The sequence below is a fragment of the Pristiophorus japonicus genome, chromosome 1 (genome assembly GCF_044704955.1).
Source record: "Pristiophorus japonicus isolate sPriJap1 chromosome 1, sPriJap1.hap1, whole genome shotgun sequence".
Classification (NCBI taxonomy): Eukaryota; Metazoa; Chordata; class Chondrichthyes; family Pristiophoridae; genus Pristiophorus; species Pristiophorus japonicus.
The window spans coordinates 43,214,020-43,240,643 of record NC_091977.1 but is presented as its reverse complement, the minus strand read 5'-3'; the positions used below and the strand labels follow the sequence as shown (position 1 = coordinate 43,240,643).

Here is a 26,624-nt window from a genome sequence, read left to right as displayed (position 1 = left end):
AGCACGGTTGCAACCACAACTGACCTTGGTTCCCACAGCAAGCTCCACTCATCCTTACTGTTGGCTAATATCTAACTTTCTTTAATTTACCCAACAGCTTCCCAATTCATCAATAGCTGTCCTTTTTCTGACCCCAGGCTGTCTGTGTTACGTCCTCCTCATAGATTTTAATTATAAGCAAAAGGGTTACATGCCTAATATAATTCAGGTTACCTTTGCATATTGTTGATAACTACAGACTTTTACATTTAATTCTTACACGCGATTATAAATTCATTACTGATGATGATATCACTAATGATTATAAGATAATAAAACAGGTATTCTTAAAACCAACTAATCCAGGATAATATTACATTATTAATTGTGAAATTAAATAGTCTTTTAAAATTGACCAGAATATACTATTTTTAAGGTTAAAATTGTAAGTGTACCAGACGCGCCCCAGTCACCTTGGAGGAAGTGTATACTTAGAACATAACATAAGAAATAGGACAGGAGTAGGCCATACGGCCCATCGAACCTGCTCTGCCATTCAATAAGATCATGGCTGATCTGATCATGGACTCAGCTCCATTTTCCCGCCCGCTCCCCATAACCCCTTATCCCCTTAACGTTTAAGAAACTGTCTATTTCTGTCTTAAATTTATTCAATGTCCCAGCTTCCATCGTGTAATGTCTGTAAGCTTGTAATGTAATGTTTGTAGCTCCACACTGTGGATGTGGATGTATTGTGTACTGCAAGTGCAGGGTTAATAATAAACAGAACTCGGCAGATTTCCGGAGACTTCTGAGAGAGCTGCCTGCCATGTTAGGAAGCTGCGTGTGCTGTGCTCTGTGAATATATCACATTTGGCGACTGAGATGGGATTTTTTGGATGATTTAAAGCTGAAATTTTGTTGGTGAAGGATTCAGCCAGCCGACAGAAGACTTTGTCTTTGAAAAAAGCTACAAAAATCCGAGGTAAAATACAGCACACGGTGCGAACAGCTAGAGATTAAAATGGCAGGTGTATGGGGACATTTGGGTGATTATAAACACGACCGGGAATGTTTTAAAGCGTATGTGGATCGGCTAGAAATGTATTTCACTGCAAATAACATGATCGAAGGTCCAGACAATGCAGTCTAGAACCAGGCTGTGTTGGAACATAAGAAAGCAATCTTCTTATCAGTGGCAGGTCCGACATTGCACGAAACCCTTGTAAATCTGCTTGTGCCTGATGAGCCAAAGGACACAATGCTTTAAAGAGATTTTAACGAAACTGGAACAGCACTATAACCCCAAACCATTACAAATTGCTGAAAGCTATCATTTCGGGATTCGGAATCAAAAGTCTGATGAAGGTATCAGTGATTACATCGTAGCATTATAAAAGCTGTCGATGAACTGTAATTTTGGAAACTTTCAAAACCGAGCATTATGGGATCGTTTTGTTTGTGGGTGAAAAATGATACGATCAGAAGGAAGTTATTGACGATGGATGACTTGACTTTTGAGATTGCTTGTCAGACAGTGAGGTCGATGAGCATGGCCGAACAATATTCCCAAGAATTAAATAATGATTACGGTCATTAGTCAACTGAGGTAAATCACCTGCAAGTTCAAAGTAAAAGACGGGCATGGCCGAAAGTCTCAGAAACTAGAAATTTTTAGAGAGCGTCGAAGTCGTGCTATAGGTGCCTGGAACAACACATTGCTCAGAGTTGTCCATATGTGAAGGCAGAGTGTTTCTTCTGCAGGAAGACTGGGCATCTTGCGAAGGCATGCTGACTGAAGGGTAAACCAGTTTTTAAAGCTATGAGTCCAGCGTTCAAAGCTATGATTACAAATCCCAAGAGACTACATAGCATGGAAGAACAACAACAGGACGAGGAGATGTTAGAGTTACACGTCATCAGGAGCACGAGGTTAACGGACAGCGATTCGTAAAGCATCAAAATCCACATAGATGTTGCGGGATTCAAGATACCAATGGAAATTGACACAGGTGCATCCGTGAGTGTAGTACCGGAGTCAGTATATCGCAACAAATTGCGTGATTTTCAAGTGGAGAAATCCAAGATAGAGCTGCGTGGCTATTCGGGAAAGAAAATTCCTGTAGTAGGCCATATCACCGTACCGGTGAAATATAAAGATCAATTTCAGAACTTGCCTCTAATAGTAGTGAAAGGAGACAAGTCTGCCTTACTAGGAAGAAATTGGTTGAGCTTACAGAAGCTGGATTGGAGCAAGATTTTCTGTGTGGAAGCGAGTTTTTCATCAATGGATGAGGTTATCAAGAAGTATCCGAAGGTGTTCTGCAAAACGGGTAGTCTGATCCAAGGCTTCAAGGCAAGTGTCAGGGTGCAGAAGGGCGCTAGATCGGTTTACTACAAGCCACGTTCCGTATCATATGCACTCAAGGAGAAAGTTGAGCAAGAACTCAAAAGACTAGAGACTGAGAACATTATTTGTAAGATAGATCGATGTAATTGGGCTACACCCATTGTTGTTGTACCTAAGTCCAATGGTAAGGTAAGATTGTGTGGTGATTATAAAGTAACCGTAAACCAGAAGGTTCTAGAGGGTACTGTCCCCAATACATTGCCTAATATAGAAGATTTGTTCACGACATGACAGGTGGTCAGATCTTCTCAAAACTGGATCTTACGAATGCCTACTTACAGCTTGAACTAGATGAGGAGTCCAAGTCATGTTTGACTATAGATACTCATCTAGGCCTATATCAATTTAATAGGCCACCGTTTGGAGTGTCTTCCGCCCCTGCCATATTCCAAGGGGTGATGAACCAGATTTTGCAAGGTATTGAAGGGGTAGTTTGTTATTTGGATGACATACTCATTTCAGCACCAAATAGGCAAATTCATAATAACATATTGAATGAAGTCCTCAAATGGCTAGAGAAGCACAGAGTACTAGTGTCTGCTCATAAGTGTGAGTTATTTAAAAACTCAGTGGAGTACTTAGGGTACAGAGTAGACAAAGATGGTTTACATACAACTATGGAAAAATTGGATGCAATTAGAAATGCACCCATTCCCAGGAATGTCATTGAACTTCGTTCATTCTTGGGTCTTTTGAACTATTATGGGAAGTTCCTACCAAATTTGGCTACAGTATTACATCCACTGAATGAACTTTTGAAAAAACAGGTCCATTGGAAGTGGTCAAAACAATGCGATACAGCATTCAAGGAGTGTAAAATCAAATTGGTAGAGAGCACCATGTTAGTTCACTATGACATATCTAAGGAGATTAAGCTAGCATGTGATGCCTCTCCGTATGGAGTTGGGGCAGTAATCTCTCATGTATTAAGTAGTAGGGAGGAGAGACCAATTGCTTTTGCTTCACGCACTCTCAGTGCCAGTGAAAGTAATTATGCGCAAATTGAAATGGAAGCTTTGGCATTAATTTTTGGGGTCAAAATTTTCACAAATACTTGTATGGTCGTAAGTTTACCATCGTTACGGACCATAAGCCCCAAACAGCAATCCTCCATCCAAAGTCCCCAGTTCCAGCATTAGCTGCAGCCCGAATGCCGAATGGGCTTTGATTTTGTCAGCATATACATATGATATTGAATACAGACGATCAGCTGATCACAGTAATGCTGATGCAATGACTAGATTGCCTTCCCCATCACAAGTTACACCCGATAGGGAAGAAGTGTTTTATTTTTCATACATTGATGAACTGCCAGTCACAGCTGAAGAGATTGGTAGAGCAACCAAACATGACCCAGTGATGTCAAAGGTGTATGAGTATATTGCAAATGGATGGCCAAACCAGGTAACAGACAAAGATACACATCCATTCTTCATTCGTAGGAATGAATTATCAGTCAATAAAGATTGTATCATGTGGGGTGCAAGAGTGGTTATACCAAATAAATTCAGGTCCAAATTATTAGGAGACCTCCATGACCAGCGCCTGGGAATATGCTTGACCAAGAGTTTTGCACGCAGTTATTTATGGTGGCCAGGTCTTGATAAAGATATCGAGTACATCGTTAGTCAGTGTATGACATGTCAATCGGTAAGCAAGCAACCACCATCAGTACCATTACAGCCATGGAAATGGCCTCCCAGGGTGTGGCAAAGGCTACATATTGATTTTGCTGAGTTAGAAGGACAACAATTGTTTATTGTGATTGATAGCCATTCGAAGTGGGTTGAGGTGTTTCCAATGTGGAAAATAACAACAAGTAAAATATTGGACATTTTACGAAATTATTTTCTTCATTTGGCCTCCCTGAAGAAATTGTTTCAGATAATGGACCACAATTTTGTTCAGAAGAATTTGCACAATTCATGAGCAAAAATGCTGTGAAACATACCAAGGTTCCACCATACCATCCTGCTTCGAATAGTGCAGCAGAGCACACTGTACAAATTGTAAAACGTGCCCTCATAAAACAAATGTTAGATCCAAATCCAAGGAAATTACAGTTGTCATTGGATCACAAATTGGCTAATTTTTTGATTACATATCGAAATACTCCTCATACAACTACTGGTAGGACACCAGCAGAGTTGTTTCTCAAACGACAGCCACGAACCAGATTCTCGTTGTTAAAGCCAAATTTGGCACAGTCCGTAGAAGAGACACAATTCAGACAGAAAGAGAATCATGATAAAGGTAGAGTAAAAGAGAGAAGTGTGAAATTAAACCAGAAGGTGAGAGTGAAGAACCATCACCATAAATGGTTAAGGTGATTACCAGGAAGAGTGGTGAAGATATGTGGTCCTCGCACATATTTGGTGAAGATGTTTGATAATGGACAGGTTAGGTTTGTTCATATTGATCATATTTTGCCTACAGACATGGAAGGAGTTGAAGGTGGGAATGATTCAATTATTTCTGACATCAGATAGTTTTGATATACCAGTAGCAAATCCTAAATCCAATGTACTGGAAACAAATCCAGGAGAGAATCAGAATTAAAGTCTGAGTCCGAGTCAGGAAAACAAAGAGCCTGAAGTTAGAGTGAGTTCAAATGAAAATCAAGGAAATTCCGTGGAGGAAAATGTTCCTCAGGACGAGCCTCGAATGAGTGTGAAATCGACACCATGTTTGGAAGGTTCTGTTCGAGAGCGAAGGTATCCTCTTCGAAACTGAAAACAAGTGGTAAAGTTAAATTTGTAAATATAAAAAAAAGGTTTATATCCTGTGTTATGTATAAACATGAAAGTTATGTATGATATTTGTTATGATGGCTTCTTCATTAAGGAGGAAGAAATGTAATGTCTGTAAACTTGTAATGTTTGTAGCTCCACACTGTGGATGTGGACGTATTGTGTACTGCAAGTGCAGGGTTAATAAAGAACTAGGCAGATTTCCAAAGACTTCCGAGAGAGCTGCCTGCCATGTTAGGAAGCTGTGTGTGCTGTGCTCTGTGAATATATCACACATAGCTCTCTGAGGCAGCGAATTACACAGATTTACAACCCTCTGAGAGAAGAAATTTCTCCTCATCTCAGTTTTAACTGGGCAGCCCTTTATTCTAAGATCATGCCCTCTAGTTCTAGTCTCCCCCATCAGTGGAAACATCCTCTCTGCATCCAACTTGTCAAGCCCCCTCATAATTTTATACGTTTCGATAAGATCATCTCTCACTCTTCTGAATTTCAATGAGTAGAGACCCAACCTACTCAACCTTTCCTCATAAGTCAACCCCCTTACCCCCGGAATCAACCTAGTGAACCTTCTCTGAATTTCCTCCAAAGCAAGTATATCCTTTCGTAAATATGGAAACCAAAACTGCACGCAGTATTCCAGATGTGGCCTCACCAATACCTTATATAGCTGTAGCAAGATTTCCCTGCTTTTATATTCCATTCCCTTTGCAATAAAGGCCAAGATACCATTGGCCTTCCTGATCACTTGCTGTACCTACATACTATCCTTTTGTGTTTCATGCACAAGTACCCCCAGGTCCCGCTATACTGCGGCACTTTGCAATCTTTCTTCATTTAAATAATAACTTGCTCTTTCATTTTTTTCTGCCAAAGTGCATGACCTCACACTTTCCAACATTATACTCCATCTGTCAAATTTTTTGCCCACTCACTTAGCCTGTCTATGTCCTTTTGCAGATTTTTTGTGTCCTCCTCACTCATTGCTTTTCCGCCCATCTTTGTATCGTCAGCAAAGTTGGTTACGTTACACTCAGTCCCTTTTTCCAAGTCGTTAATATAGATTGTAAATAGTTGGGGTCCCAGCACTGATCCCTGCAGCACCCCACTAGTTACTGATTGCCAACCAGAGAATGAACCATTTATCCTGACTCTCTGTTCTCTGTTAGTTAGTCAATCCTCTATCCATGCTAATATATTATCCCCAACCCCGTGAACTTTTACTTTGTGCAGTAAGCTTCTAAAGTTGTTGCCTGTGTCCCTGTTTGGATTTGCTCTGAGAACTGTGAAATTTGGAGCTGATCTTACACTTCTATCTCCAGTGGCCTGATGACTAGATCACTGAACTGGATCTGTTCAATTTTGTGGCATGGTACAGAGCTAGGCCTGAATTACCCTATCTCTTCCCTTATCTTTTAGTTACCTGACACCTTTTGGTGAGTGCTACAGCACATCTATCATTAATCAGGCTTAGTCCCTATTATTCATTTGACAAGGTTGAATTCACTGAATGATGAAGAGATAATCCTTCTAGAATTACCAATGTTTAAATATTTATTCTTGACATTCAGCCATTAAAAATAACTGAAGTATAGTGGGATGTATTCTATTTTTTGAAGCTATAAACTAAATAATAATATTAATTGCAGAGTTTGCTTAAATCAGTTCAGCTGAATTGGTTTGCCTGCATATTATGTGCCTTAGGCAACTAAATCCATCCATAATAAACTTATTTTCTTTACACGTTCTTATAATGGAGCTGCCCGAAATGCAACAGTATCTGAACACAAACAAAAGAGCAGAGGCATATCAGGATATCACAATTAGTTTACTGCAGGAAATAATCAGAAAGGACTGTTCAAGAAAGCTGACTGAGATGCCTCCAAGCTGGCAAATCTAATTGTGACAACACAAAAATAATTTTCAAAAGAAAGAACTTGCATTTATATAGCGCCTTTCATGACTTCAGGAATTCCCAAAGCACTATAGAGTCAATAAATATTTTAGAAGTGCAGCCACTGTTGTAACGTAGGAAAGGCGGCAGCTAAGAGTATGGTAGCATAGTGGTCTAGTAATCCAGAGCCCTGGACGAATGATCCAGTGACACAAGTTCAAATGGCAGCTAGGGAATTCAAATTTAGTTAATTAAAAAACAATCTGGAATAAAAAGCTTAGTGTCTGTAATGGCCCAAGGGCCCAAGTTTCAGGTGGAGTTGCTCCTAGTTTTTTGGAGCAACTAGTTTAGTTTGGAGTATGTTAGAAATTGCAATTCTTGGATATTAGTTTGCTCTAGTTCTTGTGAGTTAGTTTAGGTTGGCTTTAGGTACGGTATTTTTTTTTCAAAAGGGGGTGTGTCCAGCCACTCAGGCCTGTTTTGCAAGTTTCGGCAGTGAAAACTTACTACAAACTAACTGAGGATGGAGTAAGTGTCCACTTTTGTAAGTTCTGAAAAACCTGACCTAGAGTTAAGTTTAGTGCAGGCACAGCCAGAGACGGCGGGTGGGAAGCATTAAACACAAAGGACACATCAACATCACAACAGCGGGGGGGGGGGGGTAAGGGAAGTTAGAGGATTTTCCATAAACACCTTCACAACAACATTAAAGAAGCAAAGTACATTTAAAGCACTAAGCACTAAACAAAGCAATACATTTAAAGCATCAAGCACTAAACGAAGCTCAAAAAGTAATAAGCAATTAATTAATAAAAAATAGAAGGAACCTGCACCTAAAGCACCAAGACCAAAGTAATAAGCAATCAATCAATAAAAAATAGAAGTCCTATCTTTATGTGAAGGGAAGGTGTCTCTGTCAGTGTCTCTCTCTGCAGTGTGTGTCTCTCTCTCTGTATCTGACAGTGAGGGGTGGGGGGGGGGGGGTTGTGTGTGAGGGGGGGCTGTGTGTGGGGGGGTGGTGTGAGGGGGTGGGAGGGTGTGTGTGTGTGTGTGTGTGTGTGTGTGGGGGGGGGGGAGGGGGGGTGTGTGTGTGTGTGGGTGTGTGTGTGTGGGGGGGGGGGAGGGGGGGTGTGTGTGTGTGTGGGTGTGTGTGTGTGTGTGGGGGTGTGTGTGTGTGGGGGGGGAGGGGGGGTGTGTGTGTGTGTGGGGGTGTGTGTGTGTGTGGGGGTGTGTATGGAGGGGGTGTGTGTGGAGGGCGGGGGGGAGGCTGGAAGGAGGCACCCCTGCTCTCTCCTCCGGCCCTTCGGTCATTTTGAGTGCCCCCCCAAACCCACGCTCCTCCAGCCCTGTTGCCACGTTCCCCCTCTCACCCTGGTACCCACGACCCCCCCGGTACCCATGCTCCCCCTCCCTCCCCTGTACCCACGCTCCCCCCCTCCCGGTACCCACATTCCCCCCCTCCCCGGTACCCACGCTCTCCCCCCCCCCACCCACAATCCCCCTGCCCCCGGTACACACTCTCCCCCCTCCCCGGTACCCACGCACCCACTCCCCGGTACCCCTGCCTCCCCGGTACCCACGCTCTCCCTCCCCCCCACCCACACTCCCCCCTCCCTGATACCCACGCTCCCCACCCCCCTCCCCGGTACCCATGCTCCCCCTCCCCGGTACCCACGCTTCTCCCCCCCCGGTACCTACGCTCCCCCGAGCCATTGCGCAGGCGCACATGCTCCAACGCGCCTGTGCAACGCTGCTGGCACTGACAAGAAGGCATGATCCCTAGCCCCGCCCCCCTGAAGGCTGCGATCGGCTTGCTCCGCCCCAGGGAGACTACGCTGCGCCATGCCACGCTCCAGGAGGACCGGAGAATTGCTGAAGAAGATTCCGGCACACCTTCGAGCCCAGGCATGTCACGTAAGTCTCAGAGGTGCGCCGTTTTCGCCAGAACCGGAAACCTGGGCCCCATATAACTAGCGGAGTGCTGGAAAAACCCATCTGGTTCACTAATGTCCTTTAGGGAAGGAAATTTGCCATCCTTACCTGGTCTGACCTATATGTGATTCCAAACCCACACCAATGACTCTTAACTGCCCTCTGAAATGGCCTAGCAAGCCACTCAGTTGCCAAGAAGATGAGTCACTACCACCTGCTCAAGAGCAATTAGGGGTGGGCAATAAATGCTGGCCTTGACGGCGATGCCTACATCCTGTGAATGAAAAAAAATCTGCACAGAAAGGTCCCACAAACAGCAATGAAATCAATGACCAAATAATCTGTTTTTTCGTGATGTTGGTTGGAGGATAAATATTGGTCAAGACATTGGGGAGAACTCCCCTGCTCTTCTTCAATTATTGCCAGGAAATCTTACATCCACCCGAGAGAGCATAAAGGCCTCAGTTCATTGTCTCAACTGAAAGACGGCACCTCTGACAGTGCAGCGCTCCCTCAATATGGCTCTGAGGTGTCTCTCTGGATTATATACTCAAGTCTCTGGACTGGGACTTAAACCCACAACCTTCTGATACAGAGGCAAAAGATCTACCATTGACCCAAGGCTGACACCTTTCTAATAAAGTCTATGATAAATAATCACATTGCACAATGCATAGAATCAGCCTCTCTCATGAAAATAGAAATGTAGAAGACAGAAATGTTCTTTTAAATTGACAATCACTTTAAGTTTTTATTTAAAATGAAATATGAAAGCCTTAGAATCGTGCGTCACTATCTTTCCTCCCAATTTCCAAACCTTACTACTCCTTCTAAGATGACATACCTATTTCAACCAGAAAGGTGGACGGGCGACCTGTCCTACTGCATTGGACTAGCCACAGGGAGGAATGTAAAAGTGGAACAAATGGTCCCAAACATGGAAGAAACATGTCTTTTATAAATGTGACCAATCTGTCAGAACACTACACCATGAAAAAATCGGGCGTCTGCTTGCACCACCTCTCAATCTTATGGAAAAGAAATAAAAGAAAGAAAGAAAGAAATACAGACAGACTTAGGCCCCGATATTTACAGGGAGATGGGGAGGGAGCGGGGGAGCATGGCTGCAAGTGGGAAACATGGAAATACTGGGAACACGGAGGTCCTGCCAATGGCAGGACCTCATTATCATTTTATTTTACACTAGGTGGGAAAGACAGCGGTAGAAGGATAGGGAAAGATCAGACTTTGGTGGAGGGGTCGGACCAACAAACACGAGGGAAGGGGGCAGGGAGTGATCATGGGGCATAAGTGGGGGGAAACCGGACTGGCAATCGGGATGGAGGGGGGCCCGGGCACTGAGAGAGATTGCAGGGTCATAGGCAATGGAACCTACTCTCCTGGGAAGCTTGGCAACTACATTGTTTCTATGGCTTGGGCTTCCTGCTGTGTTCAATGAATAAAACCAATACATTATTAAGGTGTCTTCATCATAGGTGGTCCTTCAAACGAGGATGACTTGCTTCCACATGAGTTCACAGATGTTTCAATGAAGGACCCAATATTCCAGTCCTGAGCTCCAGTTGAAAGGGTGGAAGATGCCTGTGCGTGGATTTTTTTAACGTGTGCCACCACACGGGCTTGACAGAGTGAGGCTTTTATCCAGTGGCAAGGGTTAACCAGGATGATTGGAGACCTGCTCTGCTGCACAGACCGAGAGCACACATATCGCAGTGTGGGCTGGCCCATGCTGCCCCTGGGCCCTCAGCTCTTCTGGGCCCGGTGCCCTCATTTGCCACACCTCCATCATGATCTCTCGCCATTCCTCCGCCACAAACATTCGCCGCACCTCCGCCACGATCTCTCAGTGCTTCTCTGCCACAAAACAATTGTCGCACCTCCACCTTGATCTCTCACCACTCCTCCGCCACAAAACACTCGCTGCACCTCCGCCACAATCTCCCACCGCAGCCCCACACCAAATATTCGCCGAAACTCCGCCATGATCACCCACCGAATTTCAGCCACGATGAGGTGTAAACATCAATGGAATGTGCTAATGACCTTTTCTACCATGATCTCAAACTGATCATCATCATCATAGGCGGTCCTTCAAATGAGGATGACTTGCTTCCACAAGAGTTCACAGATGTTTCAATGAAGGACCCGATGTTCCTGTCCTAAATTCCAATTGAGGGGGTGGAAGATGCCTGTGCGTGAATTTTTTTTAACGTGTGGTGACTGTTGCACATCAGCCATCCAGTGGCAAGGGTTGAACCAAGACAACTGGAGACCTCTGCTGCACGGACCTAGTGCACACACATATCGCAGTGTGGGCAGGCCCGTGCTGCCCCATGGCCCTCTGCTCTTCTAGACCCCATATCCTCATTTGCCGGACCTTTGCCCACGATGTTCCAGGGCCTGGCGCTCCAGCTCTATTCATAGCCCCGACCTGCGGTGGTGTTCTCACACAGGTCGGGCAGCCCACGTGTTCCAGGGTCCGCGCTCCAGCTCTATTTGTTCTGAGATGGCTGGCATTCCAGTTAATCTGCTCTAAATGCCATCCCAGATAACTTGTGTGTTTCTGTAGACTAACCCTTTGTGAATCAAATTTAAAATTAATAGCAACATCGTAATAAAAATTCTTCATTGAACTTGTTCAGTATATGCCACCAGTTTTTCTGAGCTCCATGCAGATGGGTCCTTGCTGCAGCCTGTTGAGTCAGACACCAGCTCAGGATCGTGCTCTTTCCAAATCCCAAATATACCCCTACAGTTGTTGGACAGCACAGGATGTGCCAGTCATTGGCACTTTTCATTTTCATTCCAATTGATAACAGACTTGAGGCAATGGAGAAATTATATAAGGTCATTTTTGGGTGGGTTGCGTTCATGTATAATCATAGAACCATAAAAATTTACAGCACGGAAGGAGACTATTTTGGCCCATCGGGTCCCGCTGGCCGACCAAGAGCTATCCAGCCTAATCCCACTTTCCAGCTCTTGGTCCATAGCCCTGTATGTTACGGCACTTCAGTTGCACATCCCAAGTACTTTTTAAATGTGGTGAGGGTTTCTGCCTCTACCAACTTTTCAGGCAGTGAGTTCCAGAACCTCACCACTCTCTGGGTGAAAAAAATCCCCTCAAATCCCCTCTAAACCTCCTACCAATTACTTTAAATCTATGCCCCTGGCTATATGTGTTATTGTACAATTATTTCAGAATAGATCTCTTAGATCAAGGTGAATATTTTATTTCCCTCTGCACTGTACTTTCTGTGATTATATCATGAACTTGTTATATTATGATTGAGCAAACAGAATTCAGAAAGCAGCATACTGTAGCTTCACCTTAGTTCTAATATTGTCTCATTCTGTTTTTTAGCTTCGTACCATGATAATTTGGCCTTCATTTTAATGGGCACTTTAATGGGAACATCTGGATTATTTACCTTATTGCTGCCTGAAACCCATGACCAGCCTCTCCCGGAGACAATTCAGCAAATGCGTCCAACGAGTTGGTAAGTCTATGGTGTGAAGAATGGTGTTTCGATAAGTTTTCTTGAAACTAAAGCTATTTTAGGCTTGACAGCCTTTAAGATGGCTTTTTAGATGGGCTGGATAGGAAGCTGTATTCATGCGAATAGTGAAAATAGGGCAATAGGAAAAAATATATTCTGGTTCAGTGAGTGCAAAATTGAGAGAAAAGGACCAGCAGAACATTTGGGAAGGTTGGAGGCAGCTGCCCCTTGTTCACGTGAGCCGCAGGCCCGACCTTGGTTTACTCTTCGCTCACCCGCTGTACCTTCCACATTGGCTCCATTGAAATGAGGCCTGAGGCAATATGAACCCGTCATCAAAACTGGAAGAAATTACAGATGAACAACATTTACAAAGGAATGGAATAGTGTAGATACATGAAACTATACTAGAAGAAGTGATAGGAGAGCATCTAGAGACAGAAAATATTATTTAAAAAATAGTCAGCATGGTTTCCGAAAGGCTACTTTATGCTTAATATATTTATATATATGTACTTCGATTTTCAAAAGACCTTCGATAGCCTACCACACAGTAGGCTCATGACAAAGGTTAGGACATGTGGAGTCAGGGTCAAATAGCTGAATGGATAGAAAATTGGCTAAAAAATAGGAAGCAGCGAGTCGTGGTAAAGGGTAGTTATTCATATTGGAGGAAAGTAGAAAGCAGTGTTCCACAAGGATCAGTGCTGGGACTGCTGTTATTCCAAATTTACATTAATGATTTGTATTTAGTAATAAATAACTCAATATTTAAATGATCAGATGATACCAAACTGGAGGTATAGCTAACATTGAGGAAAAATGCAATAAAATATATGAGGACTTTAGAAAACTTGTACACTGGGCAATTAATTGGCAAATGAACTTTAACATAGATAAATGTGAGGTGGTGAACTTTGGTAGGAAAAATAGAAACATCACCTACACCTTACAAAATAAGAAACTGAATGGCGTAGAAGAGCAAAGGGATCTAAGGATAGAGGTGAACAAATCATTAAAAGCAGCATCGCAGATCAGCAAAGCAATTAAAAATGCTAACAAAACACTGGCATTTATTGCTAGGGGTATAGAATTCAAAGATAGTAAAGATAACTTGTATAGAACCCTGGACAGGCTTCACTTGGAGTTCAGTGCATAGTTCTGGTTTCCATACAATCATCTTCATAGGCAGTCCCTCAAAATCGAGGAAGACTTGCTTCCACTCTAAAAGTGAGTTCTGAGGTTACTGAACAGTCCAAAACGGGAATTACAGTCTCTGTCACAGGTGGGACAGACAGTGGTTGAAGGAAAGGGTGGGTGGGGAGTCTGGTTTGCAGCACGCTCCTTCCGTTGCCTGAGCTTGCTTTCTGCATGCCATCGGTGAGGAGACTCGAGGTGCTCAGTGTCTTCCCAGATACTGTTCCTCCACTTAGGGCGGTCTTGGGCCAGGGACTCACAGGTGTCGGTGGGGATGTTGCATTTTATCAAGGAGGCTTTGAGGGTGTCCTTGAAACATTGCCACTGCCCACCTGCGGCTCACTTGCCATGTAGGTGTTCCGAGTGGAGTGCTTGCTTTAGGAATCTTGTGTCAGGCATGCGAACAGTGTGGCCTGCCCAATGGAGCTGGTCGAGTGTGGCCAGTGCTTCGATGCTGGGGATGTTGGCATCCTCTGCCTGCTCCACAATGACATGCAAGCCGTGATCCTGACCAATGGATCCACCGCAGATTTAATCCATGTCTGGACCGGGGTCAAGCAGGGCTGCGTCATCGCGCCAACCCTCTTCTCGATCTTCTTCGCTGCAATGCTCCATCTCCCACTCAACAATCTCCCCGCTGGAGTGGAACTAAACTATAGAACCAGTGGGAACCTGTTCAACCTTTGTCGCCTCCAGGCCAGATCCAAGACCGTCCCATCCTCCGTCGTCAAACTACACTATGCGGACAATGCTTGCGTCTGCGCACATTCGGAGGCTGAACTCCAAATCATAGTCAACATCTTCACCGAGGCGTACCGAAAGCATGGGCCTTACACTAAAAATCCATACAATAAAAAGGACATAGAAGCACTAGAGAAAGTACAAAGAATATTTAGAAGGATTTACCAGAACTGAGAGATTACAACTATCGGGCAAAATTAAACAAGTTGAGGCTTTTGTCTTTAGAAAAGAGAAGACTTAGAGGAGACCTGATAGAACGATGAATGGATTGGACAGGGTAGATATGGAGAGAATGTTTCCATTTGTGGGAGAATCCAAAACTGAGGCCATAAATACAGGATAGTTACTAATAAATCCAATAGGGAAATAAGGAGAAATTTCATTACTCGGAGAGTGAAGTGGTTAGAATTTGGAATTTGCTTAGACAGGAAATGGTTGAGGCAAATAGCTTAGATGCTTTCAAAAGGAAACTAGATGAGCACATGAGAGAAATAGAATAGAAAGATATGCTGAAAGTCTGAGATAAGGTACATGGAATAGGGGGAGACTCATGTAGAGTATAAACACCAGCACAGACTAGATGGGCCGAATGGCCTGTTTCTGTGCTGTAATCTATGTAAGAATAACAGGAAGGGAGAAGAAGAGAAAAATACAGGCTCGAGGGGCTGAATGGCCGACTCTTGTTCCTATACACACACACATAGAGATTACCATTCCTTGCTTAATGTAGAAATTAAGCCTGAACAAAATCACTTTTATTGTACATTTACCTCTATGCAAATAAGCTTTAGTAATGCAGACTGCTACTTTCTTTTAACCAAGAACTACCTCTCTCAGAATTCGAGGATGTCTGGTGTGGAAAACAGAGATGTCACAGTAGGGGCTGTGCCTCCAAGGTCGGGCCTTTATCCAGCAATACTGTAGCTGACCTGGAAGTGTTTGTTCTCACACCAGGTGCCTGAAGTGGGAAGTGTTCCATTTCATCAGCATTAACAGCTTTTGCCTTGATGATTCATCAACAACAATAAAAATCAATCTGTAAGAATTAACCACAATAGCATAACAACTATGGTTCATATTTTGGAGCACAGTTATTAAAGATATGAAGGATTATATCCAAAACAGATTTTTTAAATTGTAATTTCTGATTTTAATGCTAATGAAATTAAACCAAAACCAAAATTGTAGAAGTAAATAAACGCTGCCTAGATGATAACATTTCCACCGTGTGACCATTACTGGTGGAATCACTGATAGAAAACACTTATCAAAACATTCTTCATCTGGAAAAGAAGAAATAAAATGGAGAGGGGCAAGTTACAGATGAACAGCATTTACACCTGAATTTAAACAAAGAAAGATCCACGCTCAAGTAAATCACTAAAACATAACAACGAACATCATCACGACAAGTTCGCTGTCTCCTTTAAAAATATATATTGGCAAAGAAAAAAGCAAATGAAAGTGGGTGTTATTGTGTTCCTAACACAGATGAGGCTGCACACAGAGAGGTTAAAGTAACAGTGACCTCAGTCTTTAATAAGACACTCCAGAATGAGGAACAGGCTTATACACAGTGCTCCCAAGGATGCTGGGATCCCTTCGGACTTAAGTGGATGAGCTCCCTCGTGGCGGAACATGGGAGTGCATGCTTTACAGATACACAACGCCATTCCTCTCCCAAAGTCAAAGTGAAAACTATTTACAAGGTGAGGCGGTCGGGAGCCTTTCTTTCCCTGATGGACCGCTTCGGTACAAATGTCTGTTCTGGTGTGTTGGATGTGCCCTCGCTGAGCTGGTGTGCTGTTGGCCCTGCAGGACTGCTGGGTGAGCCTGGCCTTGCTGGGCTGTTGGGCGTGATGGGTTCGATTTCCTGGTCCGGCATGGTGTCGTTGATCCTTTGGGTGTGTGTTGTGGGCTCGATAAAGGTGGTGTCTGCTGTGGGTTGTTCAGGGCAGTCTGTGAACTGCAGCCTCGTTTGGTCCAGGTGCTTTCTGCAAATTTGTCCATTGTTTAGTTTGACTACAAACACCCTATTTCCTTCTTTAGCTATCACCGTGCCCACGATCCACTTGGGATCATGTCCATAGTTTAGCACATACACAGGGTCATTCAGATCATTTTCCCGTGACAGAGTGGTGCGACCATCGTTTACATTTTGTTGCTGCCGCCTGCTCTCTACCTGATCATGCAGGTTGGGGTGAACCAGCGAGAGTCTGATTTTAAGTGTCCTTTTCATGAGTAGCTCAGCCGGGGGCACCCCTGTGAGTGAGTGGGGTCTCGTGCGGTAGCTGAGCAGTACTCGGGACAGGCGGGTTTGGTGAGCCTTCTGTGACTCGTTTAAGGCTCTGTTTGATGGTTTGTACTGCCCGCTCTGCCTGCCCATTGGAGGCTGGTTTAAATGGGGCCGAGGTGACATGTTTGATCCCATTGCGGGTCATGAATTCTTTAAATTCGGCACTGGTGAAACATGGCCGTTGTCACTGACCAGTATGTCAGGCAGGCCGTGGGTGGCAAACATGGCCCTCAGGCTTTCAATGGTGGCGGTGGCGGTGCTTCCTGACATTATTTCACATTCAATCCATTTTGAAAAAGCATTCACCACCACCAGGAACATTTTACCTACAAACGGGCCCGCATAGTCTACATGGATCCTCGACCATGGTCTGGAGGGCCAGGACCACAAACTTAGTGGTGCCTCTCTGGAGGCGTTGCTCAACTGAGCACATACGCTGCATTGCCGCACACAGGACTCTAAGTCAGAGTTGATACCGGGCCACCACACGTCGGATCTGGCTATCGCTTTCATCATTACTATACCCGGGTGTGTGCTGTGGAGATCCGAGTGCTCTTTTTTGGTAGTACTACGCGGTTACCCCACATCTGGCAGTCTGCCTGAATGGACAGCTTGTCCTTTCGCCGCTGGAACGGCTTGATTGGCTCTTGCATTTCAATGGGGATGCTGGCCCAGTGCCCATGCAGTACACAGTGTTTTACTAGGTACAGCAGAGGATCTTGTCTGGTCCAAGTCCTAATCTGGTGGGCCGTGACAGGTGATTTATCATTTTTAAACGCTTCCATGACCATCAACAAGTCTGCGGGCTGCGCCACCATCAACAAGTTTGCAGGCTGCGCCATTTCCACCCCCGTGGTGGGCAATGGTAGCCGACTGAGAGCATCCGCACAGTTCTCGGTGCCTGGCCTGTGGCGGATGGTATAGTTAAACGCTGATAGCGCGAGTGCCCACCTTTGTATGCGGGCTGAGGCATGAGTATTTATCCCCTTGTTTTCAGCGAACAGGGATGTGAGGGGCTCAAATTTGAGGCCAAACAGGTACTGATGCATTTTCTTTATCCCGAACACACACGCTAATGCCTCTTTCTCAATCATGCTGTAGCCCCTCTCGGCCTTAGACAAGCTCCTGGAAGCATAGGCGACAGATTGCAACTTCCCCGCAATGTTAGCTTGTTGTAATACACACCCGACTCCGTACGACGACGCATCACGTGCTAGCACAAGTCTTTTACACGGGTTATACAATACAAGCAGCTTGTTGGAGCATAAAATGTTTCTGGCTTTCTCAAAAGCAATTACTTGTTTTTTTCCCCATACCCAGTTCTCACCTTTGCGCAATAACACATGTCGGGGCTCTAAAAGGGTGCTTAACCTCGGTAGGAAGTTACCAAAATAGTTGAGGAATACCAGGAACGACCGCAGCTCTGTGACGTTCTGTGGCTTGGGCGCGTTCCTGATAGCCTCGGTCTTGGCGTCTGTGGGCCGAATGCCATCCGCTGCGATCTTTCTCCCCAAAAATTCCACTTCTGTTGCCATGAAGATGCATTTCGACCTCTTCAGCAGCAGCCCTACGCGATCCAGTCGCTGGAGGACCTCCTCCAGGTTTTGTAGGTGCTCGGCGGTGTCCCGGCCCGTGACTAATATGTCGTCCTGAAAGACCACCTTGTGTGATAGTCTACATCCCAGAGTACTTAAGGAAGTGACCCGAGAAATAGTGGATGCATTGGTGATAATTTTCCAACAGTCTATCGACTCTGGATCAGTTCCTATGGACTGGAGGGTTGCTAATGTAACACCACTTTTTTAAAAAGGAGGGAGAGAGAAAACGGGTAATTATAGACCAGTTAGCCTGACATCAGTAGTGGGGAAAATGTTGGAATCAATCATTAAGGATGAAATGGCAGCACATTTGGAAAGCAGTGACAGGATCGGTCCAAGTCAGCATGGATTTATGAAGGGGATATCATGCTTGACAAAATTTCTGGAATATTTTGAGGATGTAGCTAGCAGAGTAGACAGGGGAGACGCAGTGGATGTGGTGTATTTCGACTTTCAAAAGGCTTTTGACAAGGTCTCACACAAGAGATTGGTGTGCAAAATCAAAGCACATGGTATTGGAGAACTGGTTGGCAGACAGGAAGCAGAAAGTCGGGATTAACGGTTCCTTTTCAGAGTGACTAGTGGAGTGCCGCAGGGCTCAGTGTTGGGACCCCAGCTCTTTACAATATATATTAATGATTTGGATGATGGAATTGAGTCTAATATCTTCAAGTTTGCAGATGACACTAAACTGGGTGGCGGTGTGAGCTGTGAGGAGGACGCTAAGAGGCTGCAGGGTGATTTGGGCAGGTTAGGCGAGTGGGCAAATACATGGCAGATGCAGTATAATGTGGATAAATGTGAGGTTATCCACATTGGGGGCAAAAACACAAAGGCAGAATATTATCTGAATGGCGGCAGATTAGGAAAAGGGGAGGTGCAGCGAGACCTGGGTGTCATGATTCATCAGTCATTTAAGGTTGGCTTGCAGGTACAGCAGGCGGTGAAGAAGGCAAATGGTATGTTGGCCTTCATAGCAAGGGGATTTGAGTATAGGAGCATGGAAGTCATACTGCAGTTGTACAGGGCCTTGGTGAGGCCCCACATGGAATATTGTGTTCAGTTTTGGTCGCCTAATCTGAGGAGAGATGTTCTTGCTATTGAGGGAGTGCAGCGAAGGTTCACCAGACTGATTCCTGTAATGGCAGGACTGACATATGAGGAGAGACTGGATCGACTGGGCCTGTATTCACTGGAGTTCAGAAGGATGAGAGGGGATCTCATAGAAACATATAAAATTCTGACGGGACTGGACTTGTTAGATGCAGGAAGAATGTTCCCGATGTTGGGGAAGTCCAGAACCAGAGGACATAGTCTTAGGCTAAGGGGTAAGCCATTTAGGACTGAGATGAGGAGGAACTTCTTCACTCAGCGAGTTGTTAACCTATGGAATTCCCTACCGCAGAGAGTTGTTCATGCCAGTTCATTGGATATATTCAAGAGGGAGTTAGATATGGCCCTTGCGGCTAAAGGGATCAAGAGATATGGAGAGAAAGCAGGAACGGGGTACTGAAGGAATGATCAGCCATGATCTTATTGAATGGTGGTGCAGGCTCAAACAGCCGGATGGCCTATTTCTTCACCTATTTTTTATGTTTCTATGTGATACCGACTTGAGTCGGCTCTCCCTGTTTCTCTGGAAGATCGCTGCAGCCGACCGAATTCCAAACGGGCATCTGTTGTAGATGAACAGTCCCTTGTGCGTGTTGATGCAGGTGAGGCCCGTCGAAGACTCCTCCAGCTCCTGCGTCATGTAGGCCAAAGTCAGGTCGAGCTTGGTGAACGTCTTGCCTCCTGCCAGCGTTGCAAATAGGTCATCTGCCTTAGGTAGCGGGTATTGGTCCTGTAGCGAGAAACGATTAATAGTTACTTTATAATCGCCACAAATCCTGACCGTGCCATCACTTTTGAGTACTGGAACAATTGGGCTGGCCCACTCGCTGAATTCCACTGGGGAGATGATGCCCTCGCGTTGCAACCTGTCTAGCTCGATTTCCACGCTCTCCCTCATCATGTGAGGTACCGCTTGCGCCTTGTGTGAATGGGTCGTGCCTCTGGGACCAAATGGATCCGTACCTTCGCCCCGGAAAAGTTTCCAATGCCTGGCTCAAAAAGGGAAGGAAATTTGTTAAGAACCATCGACATGTGATAGCGCTCGGATGTCATCCCAGTTCCAGCGGATTTTGCCCAGCCAGCTCCTTCCAAGCAGCGTGGGGCCATCGTCCGGGACAATCCAGAGTGGCAGTTCGTGCACCGTGCCCTCATAGGTGACCTTGACCATGGCGCTGCCCAGGGCAGTGAAAAGCTCTTTGGTGTACGCTCTCAGTTTTGTGTGGATGGGACTCAGGGCTGGTCTGAATGCCTTGTCGCACCACAGTCTCTCAAACATCTTTTTACTCATGATGGACTGGCTAGCGCCAGTGTCCAGTTCCATGGCTACGGGTAAGCCATTCAATTTTACGTTTAGCATTATAGGTGGACATTTCATCAAAAATGTATGCACCCCAAGTACTTCAGCATCTGCCTCCTCTCTCTCAGGCTTGAAATTGCTTTGATCCACCATGGACCGATCTTCCTCTGCCACGTGGTGGTTAGCAGGTTTTGCAGAGCTTGCAGCTCGTTTTCAAGCTCGTTGGAGGTGCCCTATTGTTCCATAGCTCTTGCAAACATACCCTTTGAAGCGGCATGAATAGGCTGAATGGAAGCCTCCACAATGCCAACAAGGTGTGAATTGCCTTGCATTCATCCTTTGTTGGGGACTCTGAATCATCTGGGTCACCTGAGGCCTGCTGGCAGTTGCAGACTCGTGGGTTCTGCCCTGTACATTTCTGCTCGCAAACACAGTTCCAGTTAATTTATGAGCATTGTGTGCTGAGAGATTTGTTTGGTGTTTTCACTGGTGGACATAAACGTCTGTGCTATCGCAATGGCCTTACTGAGGGTCGGTGTCTCTACAGTCAAAAGTTTTCGTAGGATGGTCTCATGGCCAATGCCCAGTACAAAAAAGTCTCTGAGTATTTACTCCAGGTAGCCATCAAACTCACATTGTCCTGCAAGTCGCCTTAGCTCAGCGACGTAGCTCGCCACTTCCTGACTTTCAGATCACTGGCACGTGAAGAACTGATACCTCGCCATCAGCACACTCTCCCTCGGGTTAAAATACTCCCGAACCAGTGTACACAGCTCCTCATACGACTTACCTGTGGGTTTCACCGGAGCCAGAAGATTCTTCATGAGGCTGTAGGTCGGTGAGGAGGACCGCTCTCCTTTTTACAGCGCTTCCTTCTCCGTCCAGCTCGTTAGGTATAAAATACTGGTCTAGCCATTCGACATAGGCTTCCCAGTCCTCACCCTCCGAGAACTTCTCCAGGATGTCCAGTTTGCTGCATCTTTGCGCTGGATTCGTATTCTCGTCGCCAGTTATTGTGTTCCGAACACAGATGAGGCGGCACACAGAGAGGTTAAAGTAACAGTGACCTCAGTCTTTAATAAGACACTCCAGATTGAGGAACAGGCCTTAGGGGCCAGCTTATATACAGTGCTCCCAAGGGATGCTGGGATTCATTGGGACTTCAGGGGATGAGCTCCCTGGTGGAGGAATATGGGAGTGCATGCTTTACAGATACACAACAGGTGTCAGGTAAAGATAGAAACATAGAAACATAGAAAATAGGTGCAGGAGTAGGCCATTCGGCCCTTCAAGCCTGCACCGCCATTCAATAAGATCATGGCTGATCATTCACCTCAGTACCCCTTTCCTGCTTAATCTCCATACCCCTTGATCCCTTTAGCCATAAGGGCCATATCTAACTCCTTCTTGAATATATCCAATGAACTGGCATCAACAACTCTCTGCGGCAGGGAATTCCACAGGTTAACAACTCTCTGAGTGAACAAGTTTCTCCTCACCTCAGTACTAAATGGCCTACCCCTTATCCTAAGACTATCTCCCCTGGTTCTGGACTTCCCCAACTTCGGGAGCATTCTTTCCGCATCTAACCTGTCCCATCCCGTCAGAATCTTATACGTTTCTATGAGATCCCCTCTCATCATTCTAAACTCCAGTGTATAAAGGCCTAGTTGATCCAGTCTCTCCTCATATATCAGTCCAGCCATCCCTGGAATCAGTCTGGTGAACCTTCGCTGAACTCCCTCAATAGCAAGAACGTCCTTCCTCAGATTAGGAGACCAAAACTGAACACTATTCCAGATGAGGCCTCACCAAGGCCCTGTACAATTGCAGTAAGACCTCCCTGCTCCTATACTCAAATCCCCTAGCTATGAAGGCCTACATGCCATTTGCCTTCTTCACCGCCTGCTGCAACTGCATGCCAACTTTCAATGACTGATAAACCATGACACCCAAGTCTCGTTGCACCTCCCCTTTTCCTAATCCGCCCTTCAGATAATATTCTGCCTTCGTGTTTTTGCCACCAAAGTGGATAACCTCACATTTATCCACATTATACTGCATCTGCCATGCATTTGCCCACTCACCTAACCTGTCCAAATCGCCCTGCAGTCTCTTAGCATCCTCCTCACAGTTCATACCACCACCCAGTTTAGTGTCATCTGCAAACTTGGAGATATTACACTCAATTCCTTCATCCAAATCATTAATATATATTGTAAGAGCTGGGGTCCCAGCACTGATCCCTGCGGCGCTCCACTAGTCACTGCCTCCCATTGCGAAAAGGACCCGTTTATCCAGACTCTCTGCTTCCTGCCTGCCAACCAATTCTCTATCCACGCCAGAACATTACCCCCAATACCATGTGCTTTGATTTTGCACACCAATATCTTATGTGGGACCTTGTCAAAGGTCTTTTAAAAGTCCAAATACACCACATCCACTGGTTCTCTCTTGTCCACTCTACTAGTTACATCCTCAAAGATTTCAGGAAGATTTGTCAAGCAGGATTTCCCTTTCAGAATCCTGTCACTGCTCTGCAAATGCGTTGTTATTTCATCTTTAATAATTGATTCCAACATTTTCCCCATTACTGATGTCAGGCTAACTGGTCTATAATTACCCGTTTTCTCTCTCCCTCCTTTTTTAAAAAGTGGTGTTACATTAGCTACCCTCCAGTCCAAAGGGAACTGATCCAGAATCGATAGACTGTTGGAAAATGATCATCAATGCATCCACTATTTCTCGGGCCACTTCCCTAAGTACTCTGGGATGCAGACAATCAGGCCCCGGGGATTTATCAGCCTTCAATCCCATCATTTCCCCAACACAATTTCCTGCCTAATAAGGATATCCTTCAGTTCCTCCTTCTCACGAGACCATCGGTCCCCTAGTATTTCCGGAAGGTTATTTGTGTCTTCCTTCATGAAGACAGAACCAAAGTATTTGTTCAATTGGTCTGCCATTTCTTTGTTCCCCATTATAATTTCACCTGAGTCTGACTGCAAGGGACCTACTTTTGTCTTCACTAATCTTTTTCTCTTCACATATGTATAGAAGCTTTTGCAGTCGATTTTTATGTCCCCTCCTAATTAAAGCCTTTGTCCTCCTCTGCTGAATTCTAAATTTATCCCAGTCCTCAGGTTTGCTGCTTTTTCTGGCCAATTTATATGCCTCTTCCTTGGTTTTAACACTATCCTTAAATTTCCTTGTTGAGCCACCTTCCCGGTTTTGTTTTTACTCCACACAGGGATGTACACTTGTTGAAGTTCATCCATGTGATCTATAAATGTTTGCCATTGCCTATCCACCGTCAACCCTTTAAGTATCCTTTGCCAGTCTATTTTAGCCAATTCACGCCTCATGCCGTTGAAGTTAAGTTCCTTAAGTTTCCTTAAGTTCAGGACCCTAGTTTTCGAATTAACTGTGTCCCTCTCCATCTTAATAAAGAATTCTACCATATTATGGTCACTTTTCCCCAAGGGGACTCGCACAACAAGATTGCTAATTAGTCCCTTCTCATTACATATCACCCAGTGTAGGATGGCCAGCTCTCTCGACATATTGGTCGAGAAAACCATCCCTAATACACTCCAGGAAATCCTCCTCCACCGCATTGCTACCAGTTTGGTTAGCCCACTCAATATGTAGATTAAAATCGCCCATGATAACTGCTGCACCTTTATTGCACACATCCCTTATTTCTTGTTTGATGCTGTCCCAACCTCACTACTACTGTTTGGTGGTCTGTACACAACTCCCACCAGCGTTTTATGCCCTTTGGTATTCCGCACCTCCACCCATACCGATTCCACATCATCCAAGCCAATGTCCTTCCTTACTAATGCATTAATTTCCTCTTTGCATGTACTACAAGGTATCCCGTATTGGACCGAGTTGCACTTGAACTGGAAAACAAGGAAATGTAACGAACGGAACTGCCGTCAGCACTCAAATAATAGTGTATGGGAATGCTGACCACAGCTAAAAGTATTGAAATGCCTTTGAATGTACTGTACAGATTTTTTTATGAATAAAGTATATTTTGAAATTTTAAAAAAAGTATCCACCATTGCCCAGAACACAGATCAGCTAACATGGCATTAGAACATGGATCATACCCTGGGGCTTTTCTGATTATCATGATCCAGGCCCGTGTGCACGAAAGGCTTCAGAAGACTTATTTTGCGACTTTGGAAAAAGTTTTCCCAACAGACTGCCGGCTCGGGGAAGGCTGTGAAGCTGGCCATGAGAGAAGAGGGAGCGGTCCTCAAAAACAAAAGGCGGCCCGGCAGCCATTGAAGCATGGTGATATAAAACAGAAAGACGCTTCAGTGAACGAAGCGGAAGGCAAGGCAGAGCAGAGAAACATTAGCTGGACAGGAGAAGCCACCCAATTGCACAGGCACACAAGAGACGCAGCCAAGGGAGAACTGGTGTAAAATTAGAGAGCTGCAGATTAAAACAGTTAAAGGACAGCGCGGGTGGCGATGGTTGTGGTTGTGGTTGTGGGCCTGTAATCCAAAGGCGGTGAGTTCAAATTATGACATTGAATTTGAATAAATGTGGTGGGGGTTGGGTGGGGCAGGAGGAGGGAGAATAACAGAATCAGTAAATGTCATTTAGAAAAGGAATCTGCCACTTCTTCCTCGCCTGGCCTTCAGCTGACTCTAATTTCACACTCTGTGGCTGACTGGTGATGCTCTCCGAATGGCTGGTCACAAGTCGAGCAGGTGCCAGTGTTTGGAGCGAGGGTGTTGCCAATATTGCCTTGTACTTGTCCCTCTGGCGGAACAAGGTGTTGGTGATGACAAGGTCATGTTCTAGGCATTTTGTCAGGAGCAGGGTACCGCTGGAGTTGGTCTTCCCTACCCCTTCTTTGCCGATCATGTCTCCCCAAAGTTTCTGTGTCCTTACCGACTCTGGCATTGAAGTCGCCGAGGAGGATCAGGTTGTCATCCGTAGAGACTCGGGATAGGGATTGTTCGAGGCTGGAGTAGAATTCCTCTTTGGCCTTGTTATGTTCATGATAGAGTAATGTAACTGAGTATTGCAGACGTGAGTAAGTGTGACCTTCATTCCTTCATTCTAACTCCAGATTGCTGGTACAGCATGGGAGGCCTGCTTATATACAGTGCTCCCAAGGGATGCTGGGATCCCTTGGGATGCCAATGGGTACGCCCTCTGATGGCGGTAAAATACTGGTTACATAGGGCTGCATACATAACAGGCCTCATCTGTTGTGGCGAGTATTGGGGCGTACTGGTGACTGTGGCGCACTGGTTCTGGGATAGGGTGAACCAGAGAATCATGAGGCGTTCACTAATTCTGCAGGGGAGTCTCTGAGGTGGCTGACCAGCTCGTTCTTGATGGCGAAGCCAGCTCCATGGAGGTAGCGTTCTTCCTTTCCAAAAAAAGGTGTAACCTCCACCTTGTTCTTTGAGCTGGCCTTCCCCTGCCCACTGGGTCTCGCTTAGGACGGCGATGTTGACGTCGAAGCGTCTGAGTTCCCGATCTGTCACTGTTGGGGTTGTCCATGAGGGTCCTGACATTCCAGGTCCTGAACTTCATTTTGAGGAGTGGAAAATGCCTGTGCATGAGTTCTTTTACCGTGGGGTGGCCATTGCCACACGGGCTTGGCAGAGCAAGGTCTTAGTCCAGTGGCAAGGGGGTCCAAGATGACTGGAAGCCAGGCATTGCTGTATGAGCCTAGTTACCTATGGCGGGATACGAGCCGTAAGCTCGGCGCTGAGCAGCGCCCTTCGGTGAGGTGGTGAGAGATCCGAGACCTGAAAAGTGGGGTGAGAGATTTGAGGTAATGCTTCTCTCTCACAGGCTTCAGCTCCTGACTGAGGGCAGGCTAGACCCAAGGTCATCCCATCCTCTGTCATCGAAC

General features: G+C 45.4%; 1 pseudogene; it reads left to right on the top strand.

The window, feature by feature from the left end:
- Positions 1–25,030, top strand: part of LOC139234928 (organic cation/carnitine transporter 2-like) — a 109,253-nt pseudogene extending 84,223 nt beyond the window's left edge.
- The last annotated feature ends 1,594 nt before the right edge of the window (positions 25,031–26,624 follow it).